This window comes from Coffea arabica, chromosome 1c (assembly GCF_036785885.1).
Source record: "Coffea arabica cultivar ET-39 chromosome 1c, Coffea Arabica ET-39 HiFi, whole genome shotgun sequence".
NCBI lineage: Eukaryota > Viridiplantae > Streptophyta > Magnoliopsida > Gentianales > Rubiaceae > Coffea > Coffea arabica.
Genome location: NC_092310.1, coordinates 11,106,614 through 11,121,589, shown reverse-complemented (window position 1 = coordinate 11,121,589; position 14,976 = coordinate 11,106,614).

The window sequence follows — 14,976 nt, the reverse complement described above, 5'->3', positions numbered from 1 at the left end:
ATATATACTTATGATAAAGGTTAAAGCAAGTGCGGATTATGAAAATTATTAGCGCGGACTATGAAAGTTATTGCAATGACGGTTAATTGTAACAGGAGATAATCTTTCAGAAAACAAAAAAAAAAAGAAATTGTAATACTAGATAAATGAGTTAATAATTGATCTGTATGAAATTATGAAATTTTTATATGCGCATAGAATTAGAAACGAATGCCTTTTGTTAACGATCTCAAGTAGTTGATGAATTCAAATGAGTAGAAAAGATTTTTTTTGTGTGGTTAGATACAAGGGATAATTTCTGAGACATCCCTTGAGATTTATCATAATATCATTTAGCTCTCTTAAGGTTTCTAAAATCTCACTTACCTTCTTTAAATTGACATTTTTTTGTAACATTTTAGCTCCTTTTGAGGAAAAGCAAGAGAGATAAAACTTTCCTTCCAATAGTACCCTTATGTTACCCTATTTATGGAATTTACATCAACAATAAAAATTAAAATAAGGCTAAAATGAAAGTTTAAAATGTCTAGAAATTGCCTATGTTCTTTTCATAGAAAGAAGGAAAAAAAAAAGGAAAAACAGCATAGGCAATGTTTTGATATTTGGTCATGAGATCATTTTTTAATTAATCTTTTCAAAACTGGTTTATTTATAAATTTTTCTATAAGCAGGCTTTACATGCAAACCGCATGCATAAAAAGTATAATTTTAATTTAAAGTACAACTTGAATTACATCTCGTATTAAAGCATGCTTCTTGAATATATTGCTTGACTTCCTTAAATCCATCCTAAAAATTTACTAAGATATAAATTACTTACCAAAATTCATTGAAACGGTTGATGTTATTAAATTAAACTTAGCCACCACTTTTTGTTGGCACAAAAATACACACAGTGAAAGTTATTTTAACACATATAAAAATATTTAGGAAGAGGACGAGAATAAATGCACAAACAAATACTCAACTATTCATTAATTTAAAACTCAATAATAACAATATCAAGGTATAATCTTTCACGTACGACAACTCACAACTTTCAACCTAGAGGCTTTCCCTCTATCTCACAGGTTGATTCAACTCAACTCAACTCTTTAAGATTCAACTCAACTTTTCAAAATTCAACTTAACTCAACTAATCAAAAACACAACTTATTACACTACTAGTATTTATAGACGGCTAAACTTCCTAATAGCTAAATATAGTTGTTGAACCAACAAAGGAATCAGTCATGCAATAGGACTCTAACTATTATTACTATTTGCCAGACAAAACTTTGTAAAAACAAGACTAATCATAAATGGTTTTGGACTCTACAATTTAGAAACAATAAACAATTAGGTAACTAACTGTAAATTAGTTTGGTTTAACTTCCTTCACTTTACTGCCTCACCACTATCTGAATATAGAGAAATATGGACTAATATTGGATAGTTATTTGGTTATTTTGTTTATATTTTTTGGGATAAAAATTCTTTTTTAGTTTGGGATTTTTGGTTAAATAATTATTAAGAATACAAGGGTAATGTCATTTGCGACCATTGAAAGGGATATCTAACCTTGTCAAGTTGACAAGGAAGGTAAGTTAGATTTAAAAAAGTTCAAGGGTGCTAAGTGATATTAGGAGAAAGTTTAGGGGATATTTTCGAAATTATCCCTGGATACAAATGATTTGAGGGCCTATTTATATACTGTGTATACACAAAAATTGAGTATAATCATGATCCAAACGATTCCTATATATACAGGAAAAGGTTTTGCGTTACTTTTTTCTTTTTAAATGATTTGGCTTGGTTAGCTCGCTAAAGCAAGCAGAGCTATTAGATAGAACTATCAGTTAGGCCCATTCAACTTGATCCAGGATAAATGTAGCTGAACTTTGGTTGAACTAGGGTGGAGCCTATTCTCAGCCCAACTAAATAATATGTGCTAGACTACTAGTGTGCTGGTATATTGTTTTTGATACATACACAATATATATTAGGAGAATGCTAATGACACTTTACTTTTTTTTTTGTAACACTTTACTTTTTTATAAAAAAAAAATGGCACTCCCCAACTGTAAATTGACCTCACCATAACTACTCTTACTTTCCAATACTAATAAGCTACTACCTCTGTCCCATTTTGATAGTTTTAGTTTTTCTTTCATACAGTTTAAGAAAAAATAGTTAACTTTGTTGGAAAAACAAATTTAGGTTGCTATTTTTCTAAAATAACCTTACATTAAATAGAGTACAACTTTATATTAATTATTCATGGAAACTTGAATTGATGGTTTATGAGAACTTGAATTGATGGTCAAGAAAGAATCAATCCTCATTTTATATTTTTTCACATTAAATCGAAATGTATTAAATGGGGTAGGTTAACAATCTATATTAAATAAGGTAGTTTATACTAATAACAATCTATATTGAATAAAGATATTTTAGAGAAATTAAAAGATAACTATATTTTTCAAATGGAAAGTGGACTACAATTTGGGACAGACGAAAAAGGAAAACAAGACTATCAAAATGGGACGGAGGGAGTATTACTTTACATAAATAAATGGTCAATAAATTGGTTTAATTAACAACCCCATGAACATATTAAACTCTCAAAAAGTACTAAAACCTAAAAATAATTAAAACAAAAAATTTCAGCCAAACAATGACAAATACAAAAGTTATGTAATATTTGCGAAAAGATCAGAACTTAAACCATACTATTCTTTCATGTTTGAAAGGGTTAAATACATTAAACCCCCTGAACTTTATTCTTAGTTGCGCTTTATCCCCTTGAACTCATTAAATAAGTGCTTTGCCCCCTCCTCTTTGATATTTTAAGACAAAAATGTCCTTACTATTTTATTTTATTTCTTTTTTTGTCTATTCATTCTCTTATTTTTTTTCTTTTCAATTACTTTCTTTTATTATTTTTTTTACTTCTCTCATGTCACAATTTTGTTTTACTTTTCCATTAGTATTACTAATATATATATATATGCTTATTATAATACTGTAATAATCTTTTATTTATAAATTTATTCTCTTTTTATTTGTTTACAGTATTAAAAAATTCAAGACAATTTGCATAGCATAAAAAACTAACATATAAATGTCATAATCAAAAAGTGTGTATTACCAGCAATTTGACTATTTAAAAAGATATTAGCAAAATAAAACTTTAAATTAATTAATTGTAAAAGTATATCCCAATAAATAAACTAACTAATATTTTGATTTAATTTTTTTAGTATAGTTGGTTAACTACTATGTTATTGTGATTCGAATTTGTTACTATTGCTATTAAAATTATTCTATTCTAAACTCTAGACGTATTGATTTACGTAATGTATGAAATAGATTAGACGCGTAGATAGCATATGCTTTATTATAGCATAGACTATATGATCATTATTACTTCCAATAACAAAAGGCAAGAAAGATAGAAATTTATAAAGAATAAGTTTAAGAAAATTAACATTAATCTGTAGATAATAATAGGAAAAAGAATAAAGTAGTTGATTATATGAGAAAAGGGGGAAAAATAAAAAATAATAAAGAAAAGGGACAAGTAGAATAAGGGAGAAAAATAAATAGAATAATAATTAATATGGAAGGGGAACTTTTATCTTGAAACATAAAGTAGGGCCCAAAATGGCAATTTACTGAGTTGAGGGGGTAAAGTGCAACTAAGGCTAAAGCTTAGGAAGGGTTTTATGCTTTTAACCCTATTTGAAATATCTACTAATCTTAGATTATAGTTTTGACTTTCAAATGTACGAATGATCATATCAACATACATGAGAAACATTCTTCCCATTCCACAAGCGGATTTGTAACCTGTTTTTATGCATACATAAGAATTGAAAGTTTGGATTGATTTGGAGGATGATTTTGTAGCATTCTTTTCAAATTATTTCCTTCCCCAATGTCCTGTATAAATTGATTACCTTTTTAGGTCTCAGGATTTAACTTTTTTGGTGAATCTTTTTGTGCTGGACCATATAAAAAAGAAAAAATGGTATATCTTTGAAGTACTAAAAAATAGCAACCAAATATTCAACCGATTTTTAGGACAAAATTCTAGGTAGAGAATTCAGATGTCGATAAAAGAGTTGAGACTTTACAATATTTTGGACTTAATTAGGTCCAATATCTTACTTATTTCATCATGTTGGAGAGTTGTCTTCTATTGTTAACCTGGAAAGCCCTAAGTTTTCTATTGCAGATGAAGAGGATGTGTTTGCTTGGGATATAAAATGCCATTTTAATCTCTCAAGTTTTATTTTTGTGACATTAATGTAAGGGGATGAGAAAAATTATCGGGCAAGAGTAGTATCTTGATATGAAAAAAAAATAGTGAGAATGTGAATAACGAAGAGAAAGACACCATCAACATTCCCCTATATACAAAAAGGACACATATATGTGTACTTCTATAAGGTTAGATTTTATTTTTTATTACAATGAAATATTGTTACTTTTGGTTAATTACTACACATGCACTTGTAATAATGACTAGTAGAAGTAAAATTCTTAATTCTTTGTTATAATATTTTCTTTTTAAGTTGATATTTGACAATTAACTAAAAAGTAAGCAAACGAATTATGTTTTTGGGGCCTTCTTGGCTGACCTTTGAGTCTGGCCTTATGTACACCTTCTTGGGTGAGTGAGGAATTGGCTTAGTATTTTTAAGGGTTAAATACATTAAATTCTCCTATATTTTATCTCCAATATCATCTACCCTCTAAACTTTTATAAGTACTTAACTCTCCTTTCTGATCTTTTTGGTCAAAAGTGTCCATGCATTTACTCCCATAACTATTTTCCTTTCTTTTTTTGCCTTCCCCGTATGCCACTTTTTCTTTCCCTTATCTATTAGTACTACTGGCTACGTGCTTGTAATCATATTTAATTTTATTCTACATATAAGTTTATTCATGTTATAGTTTGTTTATTTGTATATTTTCATTACAACTAATTTAGATATTTGGCATATTTAATTTTGTGTAGTTATGTAAAGAGCCACACACCCTCTGAAGAACGAAAAAAATATGCATAAGAAAATGCTATATTCCTACCACAATGAAAAGTATAAATAATTTAGCAACTTAACTATATAACAAAAATAAACAAACTAAAACTCATAATTACTTAATATTTAAAAGTAAATACCAAATAAACAAAACAACTAATTTTTTTATTATTTTTATTTTTATTAGCTAATAATAGTGTGCTATTAATATTTTTCTAGTTCTTATAGTAATCTTATCATCTGTCACTTTTATTATTTATAATCAATTAAATCTATGCTCTCATTTGTTTAAATGTACTAATATATTTTAAATAATGTATAAAATATGATTTGTACTTAGCTAAAATATATTTCGTTATAACGTAGGGTCTGTGATTATTATTACTACATAAATTAAAAGCAAAAAAATAAAGAAAAAGAATAATAGTTCAAGTAGATTAAAAAGAATATGATAATAATAATAATAATAATAGTAGCAAAGAGGAGAAAAAATACAAAATTAGACATTCAGATTACCAAGGAAAAAATAGAAAAAGAACATTGAAAAGTACTAAAAATTAAAATTGAAGGGATACTTTTGTCTTAAACTATCAACCAAGGGGTAAAGTTCCTACAAAAATAGCTTAGGTAATAAAGTACAACTAGAGATAACATTTAATGGGAGTTAAGTGCAATCATCCCTATATTTCAATGTACATATCCCATGCTCACAAAAGTTGGGCCAAAACGAGCATAATTGGCTTCACAATGTATAGAAAAATTTTTGTGTGGATTCTATAGCCAACAATTATTGGAATGAGTTAGTTCACCCTTCTCTTAGATTAACTGAGGCACTAGTTGGATTGAAGGAAAGAGAGGGAAAAGGAAAGGAAAGCACATCACTAGAAAAAAAAGAAAGAAAAGAGAAGTACAGGAAAGTGGTTTCTATCCAGCTTATTTGAATTGAATATGGGAAAGGGAAAAGAAAAGAAAGCACAACAACAGAAAGAAAGAAAAGAAGAGTAGAGGAAAGTGGTTTCTATCCATCCTATTTGAATTGAATATGGAATAAAAAGAACGGAAGTAATGGAGTTTTGTTTGGGTTGGAGAAGGAAAAGAAAGGAAAGGAAAGGAAAAGATCTAAGTATTAGTTAACTGAAAATAAAGGGAAAATGTTTTTTAGAAAAATTTTGAATAATTTTATTGAATTTGAATTGTCTCACCTCATTTTTTTGAAAATAAAAGAGAAAGAGTTAAAAATGAGTATTTTATTTTAGAAAATAAACAAAAAAAGGGCCTCAAATGGAACTTAGAAAATGCGATGATTTGGGTCTAAAATAATAGTCTAAAAAGGGTTGCATAGAAAAAAAAAAAAAAAAGAGTCGCTACTTGGTATTGAATTTAGATGTACCAAGTCACCCAAAATATATTTTAAATAAAAATAAATAAATAAAACCCTTTTTAGATGACTCTAGATTTTTATAAATAAGAGAAAAAAGTTCAAGAGTCACATTTGAAGAAAGGGAAGGAAAGGATTTGATCTAAACTGCCCTTTTAACCTAGCCAAGGCTAGTTGCGAGATTTAGTCGAAATTTTTCTAGTCTAACTTATATAATTTATCATATTTTGAATGTTTCTATATGGATGCAAATCAAGATCTAAAGATATTGGGAGGGTTGAAATATCTTTTAAAAGTTTAATTGGTACCAATCACATTAATTATGATGCCCAACAATGATTCTTTGAAAAGGTTACAAAAAATACAACAGATGAGACTCGAAAAAGGAAATTATAATATATAGATAAATACACATAATCTAGAAGAGGGGAATATAACATAACGGATACGGAAGTCTAAAATTCGTGACTCAATTTTCCTTCTTATAGAGGGGTGATAGCGTGCTAAGGCTCAAAAATCATACTCGCCCATTTCCCATATTGGAATGATGAATTCTCTTAATTTAGTTAAGCAAATGGACTAATCTACTTCTAATTTTCTAAATTGCGTTGCAATTCTAAATGATATGGTTTAAACATATAGAGGGTAAGGGAATAATAGTACAGAAAATATCATGTAAATGAAAATAAGCTAAAAAATAGAAAAATGCGTGAAATGCAATAAATGTCACACAATATATAAACCTAGCATGAAAATGGTTTAAAGGATCTAGCATTAGATTAGTTCATTTCTACAAATCCTCACTAGTGTTGGACTAGTAAGAAATCGGGGAGAAAGGTCACAACTAGCGTTAGAATAGCGTGGCGACATCATGCACTTATTATAAATAAACAAAACATATAAAGTATAATTAAAGCAAATAAACACATAAAAATATATAGAGCATGTAGAGCACATAGCACACAGGCATAATATCTAGATGCAAAATCTTAGAGAAAGCGAATAAAACACATAAGTACACAAGCATGCAAGCAAATAAAAACTAATTATTACAATGGGGGTCCTAACTACAATCTAAAAGGGAAATTTTAAAAATAACAAACCTATCTATTACATTTATCTAACTAATTATAATTTTAACAAACATAAAATCTATCTATTACACGGCCTAACTAAATGCATTTTTAGGCACTTATTTATTACAATTTGACATTTAAATGCCTCCCAAATAATCATTAAAACTAAATAAAATAATTTAAAACTCAAAATGAATAAAATGAGTAATAAAAGAAAAAGCACTTAAAACATGCAATCACACATAAAAAAAAAAAATACATAGGAGCACATAAAAAAACTTAAAATAATAATAGAAAGTACCTCCCTTGAAATAGTAGCTAAATGAGTCCTCTATTTATACTCCAAAATCAACAAAATAGTCAAAGCACCAATTTAATTTAAAAGAAAATGTAAACATATAGCAAATTCAGTTTATTATTTTAAAAAATATGAATAAACATAAAATTTTTAAAATTTACTAATTAAATGCATTTAAATGAAGCATGATTAACAATTAAATGAGATGAACAATTGTAGTTAGGAAATAATAAAGATTAAGGACCTAATTACAAAAAAAATTGAGAAGTTTTTGGGGTCAAATTATAATTATTAAAAAATTAAGGGTTAAAATTGAATAAAAGATAAAGTTTAGAGACCAAAATGTAATTAAATTGAGGACCTAAGTGAAAGAAATCCAAAATTTTAGGGCTACAATGAAATTACTTGAAAGATTATGGACTTAGTTGTAAAATTCAATTTTTGGTTTCTCAAGAAACAAGCTTTGGGCCATTTTTATTTATTTTTCTGGACCAAATCTACCTTGACCCAATGAATTAAGAGTAGACCAGCCCGTTTGTTTTGCTCAACCAAATCTAAAAAAAAGATGTTGGGTTTAAGCATTAGAGCCCCTGTGCAAACCAAAACAAAATAAAGTTTTGGCCCGATTACTAAACCCAAAAGCACACCCAATTTACACTCTAATGGATCAAACATAAACAAAACAAAATAAATAGAGGCAAAAATGGAAGAGAAAATATCAAGAAACTTCCGGCGGGTATGAAGTTTTCGACGGGTCGACCCGACGGAAACTGGGAAAATTCCGACCAAACTGACCGGAACCTCGTTGGAAGTCTATTTTTCTAACTTTTGAGGCCGAATCTTTTCATATACACAAATCTCATGAAGTTATGGACTCAAACAAACATCCAACTAGGTCCAAATATCAAATAATGATAGAAAAATATGGATCTAAATTTCTTAACCATGAACTTCCATAAAACACCCTCAAATCTCTTGCATAATCATCGAATCAAAAAGGGAAAAGTCGTGGATATACCTTGAGGATGATTTAGGATCGAATTGAAATCAGAAAACACAATGAGAATGGGTTTGTTGAAGTTTCAAACGGATTTGTATAAAACACGAGTGAAGTGAAGTAGTGAATTTGAGGGCTTAATTCGATGGTTTTTCCTGGTTTTTTCTGAAACTTTTCTTAATGAAACTTTCTCTATTAATATCCTAGTTTGTGTAGAAATCAAAATCTCCGCAAATGAAGCCTAATCGAGGGAGAAAATCGCATCTAAAGGGGGCTGAAAAACTAGCCTATTTCTAAAAAATTTTTTGCAAAATTTTTCTTTTCTCAGTTTTTCTATCTTTTCCTCTCTCCTGTTTTCCTTTCTGCTATTTTCTCCTTCTTCCTTGCCCTTCCAAAAATGCATTCTTCTCTTTTAAATGAAACTAAAACTACAAAACCCTCATCTCAATAGTGGAAATGGAACTGGTTTTTGCTGGCTTCTTTTGGGCCCTTGATGGCTTTTTCTTGATATGATTCTTGGGAGGATGAGGTGGTCTCTTGTACTGGTTTTAAAATTAGGATTAAAGGGTTTATGTTTATATTAAGGGTTACGCCGTGAGAGTTTGGAAATTAGGGTTTCATATTAGGTAAAATCTTAAATCCTAAACCCTAATTAAGCCTAATTTATTATTATTTAACTTTATATACTAATTATTACATTCTATATATTGTTCAATGCTACACTATTTATCATTAACATTAATATTAAAAAATTTTAAATATATGACTTAGGCAAATTTTATTAGTAATTTAATAGCATACTTGATTATCATCAAAATTTATAAAATTAACATTATTCTAATATCATATATTAAATTTTCGATAATCCTGGTTTATTATAGGATATTAGTAATAGAGTTTTAGTAATATGATTTAAGAATTATGATTTTAAAATTAGGATTAAAGGGTTACACTATGATGATTTGAAAATTAGGATTTCATGTGTAAAACGTTAAACCCTAAATCCTAATTGAGCCAAATAACACATAATTCATTTTACGGAAAAAAAAATCATTGCAATTACCTTTTTAATAGGCGGCTATGACATTGCTATGCATAAAAGTCAAAATGGTAGCTATGACATTGCTTCGCGCTCGTTTCATGTGCGGCTATCACAATTGCTATCCATAAAAGTCAAAATATGCGGCTATCACAATTCCTTTGCCGCTCATCTATACAAAAAAAATTTAAAGCCACTCTAAAATAAATGAAAATGAAAATTATTTTTATTAGAAGCCTCGTGTCGCAATGCGGCAACTCCTTATTAAACATATAGACTAAGGGCGAACACCCGGTATCCACGTCGGACGTGGTCGTCCTCCGCGTGGCGGCTGGGGATTCGTTTAATGGTGATGTGGAACGAATGCATTGGTTGGCAACTGTTGTAGATGCACCGGATCATTCCTCCCGCTGTGTGCCTGCTTTTGTTTCTTTAGTTTCCCCCCACTGTTTTCTTCTTTTCTTTCTGCTCAGTGGGCGGCTGGCTGAGCTTGTCGGTCACCTCTCTACCACTTCGTCAGTCTCCTCTGTACTGACTCCACCCCTCGAAGCTTTTCCTCCTTGTGCACTCTTCTTTGCACTCCAAGTTTTACCCTCAATTTCACCCTCCTCTTTGCTGTTGTGTTTCCTCCGCATTTTCACCCTCACCTTGCTGTTCACTTTTTGCCCTTACACGTCTTCCACCTTCTAAGACTCGTCTTTCGTTGGTCCTGTTTGCCTGCATCCGTTAGGTTGGCCCCGTCAGGTGCCTCTCTGCTCGCTAAGCCAGCTCGTCTCTACCGGCTCCATCTTCTTTCTGTCATTCTTTTTCTTTCTTCCTCGACCATAGATTCCCTTTTCTTTCATTCAGCTCCAAAATTTAGCTCCTGTTAAGCTCCAAAACTTATCTTCCCTGCCTCGTATGTTAAAAAATTCCCTCTTTTTTGCCCCTCTTCGCTTCTCCTCTTTTTATTTTTTCCCCACTACATCGCTTTGTCCGGCTGCGTCGCCTCAGCCTTTACTGTTCCGCTCTGTCCCCTTACACGCCTTCTCCTCCTGCTATCTCGTCCTGCCTGTTGACGGATTAGGTTGCTGCAATGATGGCTGATGTAGCTGCTTCTCCTTACCTTTCCCCACGATTAGCCATTTGTTTTTCCGTTCATGTTTTCCTACTGCTGCTCCTCCCTCCTTCCTATTTCGCTGTGCCAAGTAACCTCTCCTCCTCTTTTTTTCACCTACTTTTATCTCCTTTTCCGTTTCCCTTTCCTTTCCCGCGCGATGTTTGTTAATTGCACATCCAACCAATTAGAGCCTCTCTTTTGAAGGAATCCCTCCCCCCCTCTTCCCACCCTCCCCTTCTGCTTTTTAACTGGATCAGTGTGTGCTTCCGTCTCCCCCCTCCCCCCAAATTCCTCTTGCATGTTACTTTAGCGCTACCCCCTCTAATTTCTCCCCCAAATTACTGTTTCCATATGATCCTCAGTCTTCCGTACGCTTTCTTTTCCGCACTTTGTATACATATAAAAGAAGTCTCCCATGTATTAAATTGTTGTACAATCTGCTTAGCCAAGTCAAGATGGCAAATATCAAACCACTGAATTGCCCTTCCATGAGGCAGACGAAATTTGTCAACAATTATCCCATAACTCCTTTTTTACTGACTGTTCTCCCCAACTTTTTTTTTAAAAGAGGTTTGAAAACTATTTTGAATTATGTATAGTTGTATACCGCTGTATTGTCACTATAGTAGCTGTCTATTATTGCACTTATGACAATAAAGTCATGGTTGAAATTTAGGATTAAGGTGTTGGAATTGAGGACTTTTAGTCGTAGTTTTTAAATTAATGGATCCTTTTACCAAGTCAATCCGCAATTCCATATTGAATGATGATAGTCTTCTAGAAAATTTAAGAACAAAAAAAAGGCTCAATTAATCACCGTATTGGTAACTCAAAAACTCCATTGAAAGATGGAGGCAAGAAGAAAGCTCTTGTCCAACTTGTTTTTTTTTTGGAACAAATTGGATGTTGTTGTAGATACTTCTATAATTTTTAATTATTTGGTTGACCAACAATTCATGTTAGTTTTGATAAAACATGTTCCAGGGAAAACAAATATTTACTTGGGATAGCCACATAATTAGGAATAGATATCTCTTTTCACTTTTATAAACCGGTAAGGGAAAGACATTATGTTGATCTCAAAGAAAGCCATAAAAAGAAAGCCGTACTCAGAAAATGGGGAAAAAACCCAAAAAAAAAATGCGACAAGATTTCAAGCTAAAAATTAAAACCTTTTCATGCTATCACAGATGTTCAGTTTGTTGAGATCATTTATAAAAGGTCATAAAATTTTTATTGAGTCAAAATTAAGAGGCATCTCCACTTTATCATGTTCTCTTTGAAATTTTTTAATAAACAAGTCGTGATTTATGCCTAACTCTCTACTATTTGTAGGTGGTTTTTTATTTAAAAAAAATGAAGAACAAAAAATAGTATTAGATCTGACAGAATTGTGATCATGTTTTGATTAACTTTTAATTCGAAAATGCGTTTGCGTTAAATTTTGATATGGAATAAAAATAGAATGAGATATATACAAGCAAACGTTCTATTTGGTACACACAAGACATGAAAAGAAAACCTCAAGAGAAGTAAAGAAAAATACTGTGTTCTTAATGTGGCAGAACCCTGCTGGTCTCGCCAACAACTTTTTGGAACCTATATTTGCCCTATTAAGAAGTTCTAGCCATGATTGCTTCTATTGGTGTGTGTTGTGTGTATATATATATATATCCAATATAAATCCTATTACAAATTTCATACCTTTCCATTTTGAAAATTTTTGACATTTAATGTGATGATTTGCTGTGCACATGAAACACAATTTATTCACAACCCAATGTCCTTATGTTTTTAGATTATGCATTAGTTTCATATATAATTTTTGGTTTTACATTTCCTTGTTTATAAGGAGTAATCTTCTCCTCTTTGCTAAATAGTATGTGCAATTCCTATAGCAGAGAGAATCTTGTCTTGTCCAAAATTTCATTCTTCACTCTAATCGTTTTTCGGCTATTTTTTGGTATATCATATGTTCCTTTTCTTCCTTTTGGACTACTTTGTTTTTTCTTTGGTGGTTTTTGAGGGGTTTCACTTTCAAATCAAAGAAAAAAAAATGTTAACAGTCTTCCTTTTGGTTTGTGCAGGCTCGTTTCAGTTGCTTCATCTAGCTTGTTCTTCTGTTTACGCCTGCCTGTTGCTTCAGGTAATTTCCTTTCTGCTTGGTTTTGCATCACCCTGTTGTGGTTTTTTTATTTATTTTTATTCTTGTTGTTATGGCTTGCTTCTCTGTTTGCTCCAACCTCTCCCCCCTCTCTCTCTTACTGCTTAGCTTGCTCCGTTCCATTACATGCTATGTTTGCTTTCTTTTTACATGCTTAACTTGTAATGTGTCTTCTTCTGCTTCATTGTGTGCGACTTTATACTGCCTTTTGTGTCTTTTCTTTCAAAGAAATACATTGGCCGTTATCTATTTCTATACTTTTCAAGCTCGCATTATCCAAGCATGAATAAAAATGCTAAGAGACGTAAGAGGTATGCGGAAATGCCACATAGTCAGAAAGCTGACCTGCTTCATCGCCGTCGAGAACGGAACGCTTCAAAGAAAGCAACCACTGCTGTGCCTTCTTCTAGTGAAACAATCCGTTTTCAAAAGCTTGCCCAAAATACCCGAGATTATTTTAGTAGTACTCCATTAGGCTATACTCAGACCGGTGTTATTTTGGTTGGCGCTGTGGATAGTTCCATGTCAGCTTCTTCGTCTTTAAATGACAATAGGGAAAATCTGTTCACTACTCAGTCGGAATATGTTACTTCAGTTTCTTATCCTACGCCAGCCTCTGTTCCGTCACAACTTTCTCGAGGTATACTTATAATTTGCTTCGCCATCAATTTGCTTTATTTTTGTAGCCTAATTAGAACTCGCTCGTTTGCTATTAGACTTATCTTGTATAGCATACAGCTGTCTGTGCCTTTGCACTCCATGCTTTTCGCCTATTTGTTCTCCGTATCAAACTCCAGTTTAAAAGTCATCCTTATGTCGTTTGAAAAATTGCCTATTTTTCATTACAAGGAGGAAGCTTTCGTATTCTTATTGTCAGCTGTCTAAAAAAAGGGATTTTCTATTTGTGTGGGTGTCAACTCTGTTTTATTCTGTATCATGCTTAACTCTTGAACCTTGTCACTTTTTAGAAAAAAAAACTTGCTACTCGCTCTTGCAAAGAACCGGCCTGCCTCCTCCTACTAATCATCGTTCCCATTAGCCATATCTGTATACTTCTATCTTCTTTTTGGATCTTTCCAGGTAGGAATCTTCAGCATGTACTTTCCAGATTATCTCGGCTAGAAAATATTCCGACCCAGTCTGTTATTCTTCCTCCTACTCCAAATTGTGAACACTGTGGTGTCAAACGCTTCCCTTCAGAACCTCTTTCTTTTTGTTGCTCTGAGGGTGAAATCTCTGTTGTTGCTCCTGCTATGCCTTATGCTCTTAAGCGTCTATTCATTGGTAATGATGAGGAATGCGAGCACTTTAGGAAGAACTCCCGTACATATAATAATAATGTGGCGTTCACGTCTTATGGTGCTAAGTATGATCGTGAGTTGACAAAAAATACAAAAGGGGTTTATACATTTCGAGTCCAGGGCCAGGTGTATCACTTCTTGGATGGTCTAATCTCTCCGTCTGATAAATTCTCGGGGGTTCAGTTATATTTTTTTGACACTGATAAAAAGCTCGCAAACAGAGTTCAAAATTCTGATAAGCTTCGGCCGACCACCCTCAAGCTGTTAATGACAATCCTGCAAGAAAATCCTTATAGAAGGTTTTTTAAAGAACTTAGGGATGTTCAGGCCATTGAGACCCATACTATAGTTCTTAGGTGCTATCCTGGGCTAGATCAGCGTGTCTTTAATCTTCCTACTGCCTCTCAAGTTGCCGCTATATGGACCGAGCCAGATGATGAGTTGGTTGAGAAGAGCCCCCACATTCAGGTTTATAGCCATTCTAACGCAAGTTATAGGGTCCAATCATATTATGCGTGTTACGATCCTCTTCAATATCCTCTTCTCTTCCCTAGAGGTGAATCTGGTTGGCATCGTGGGATCAAGAGGGTATTCTCA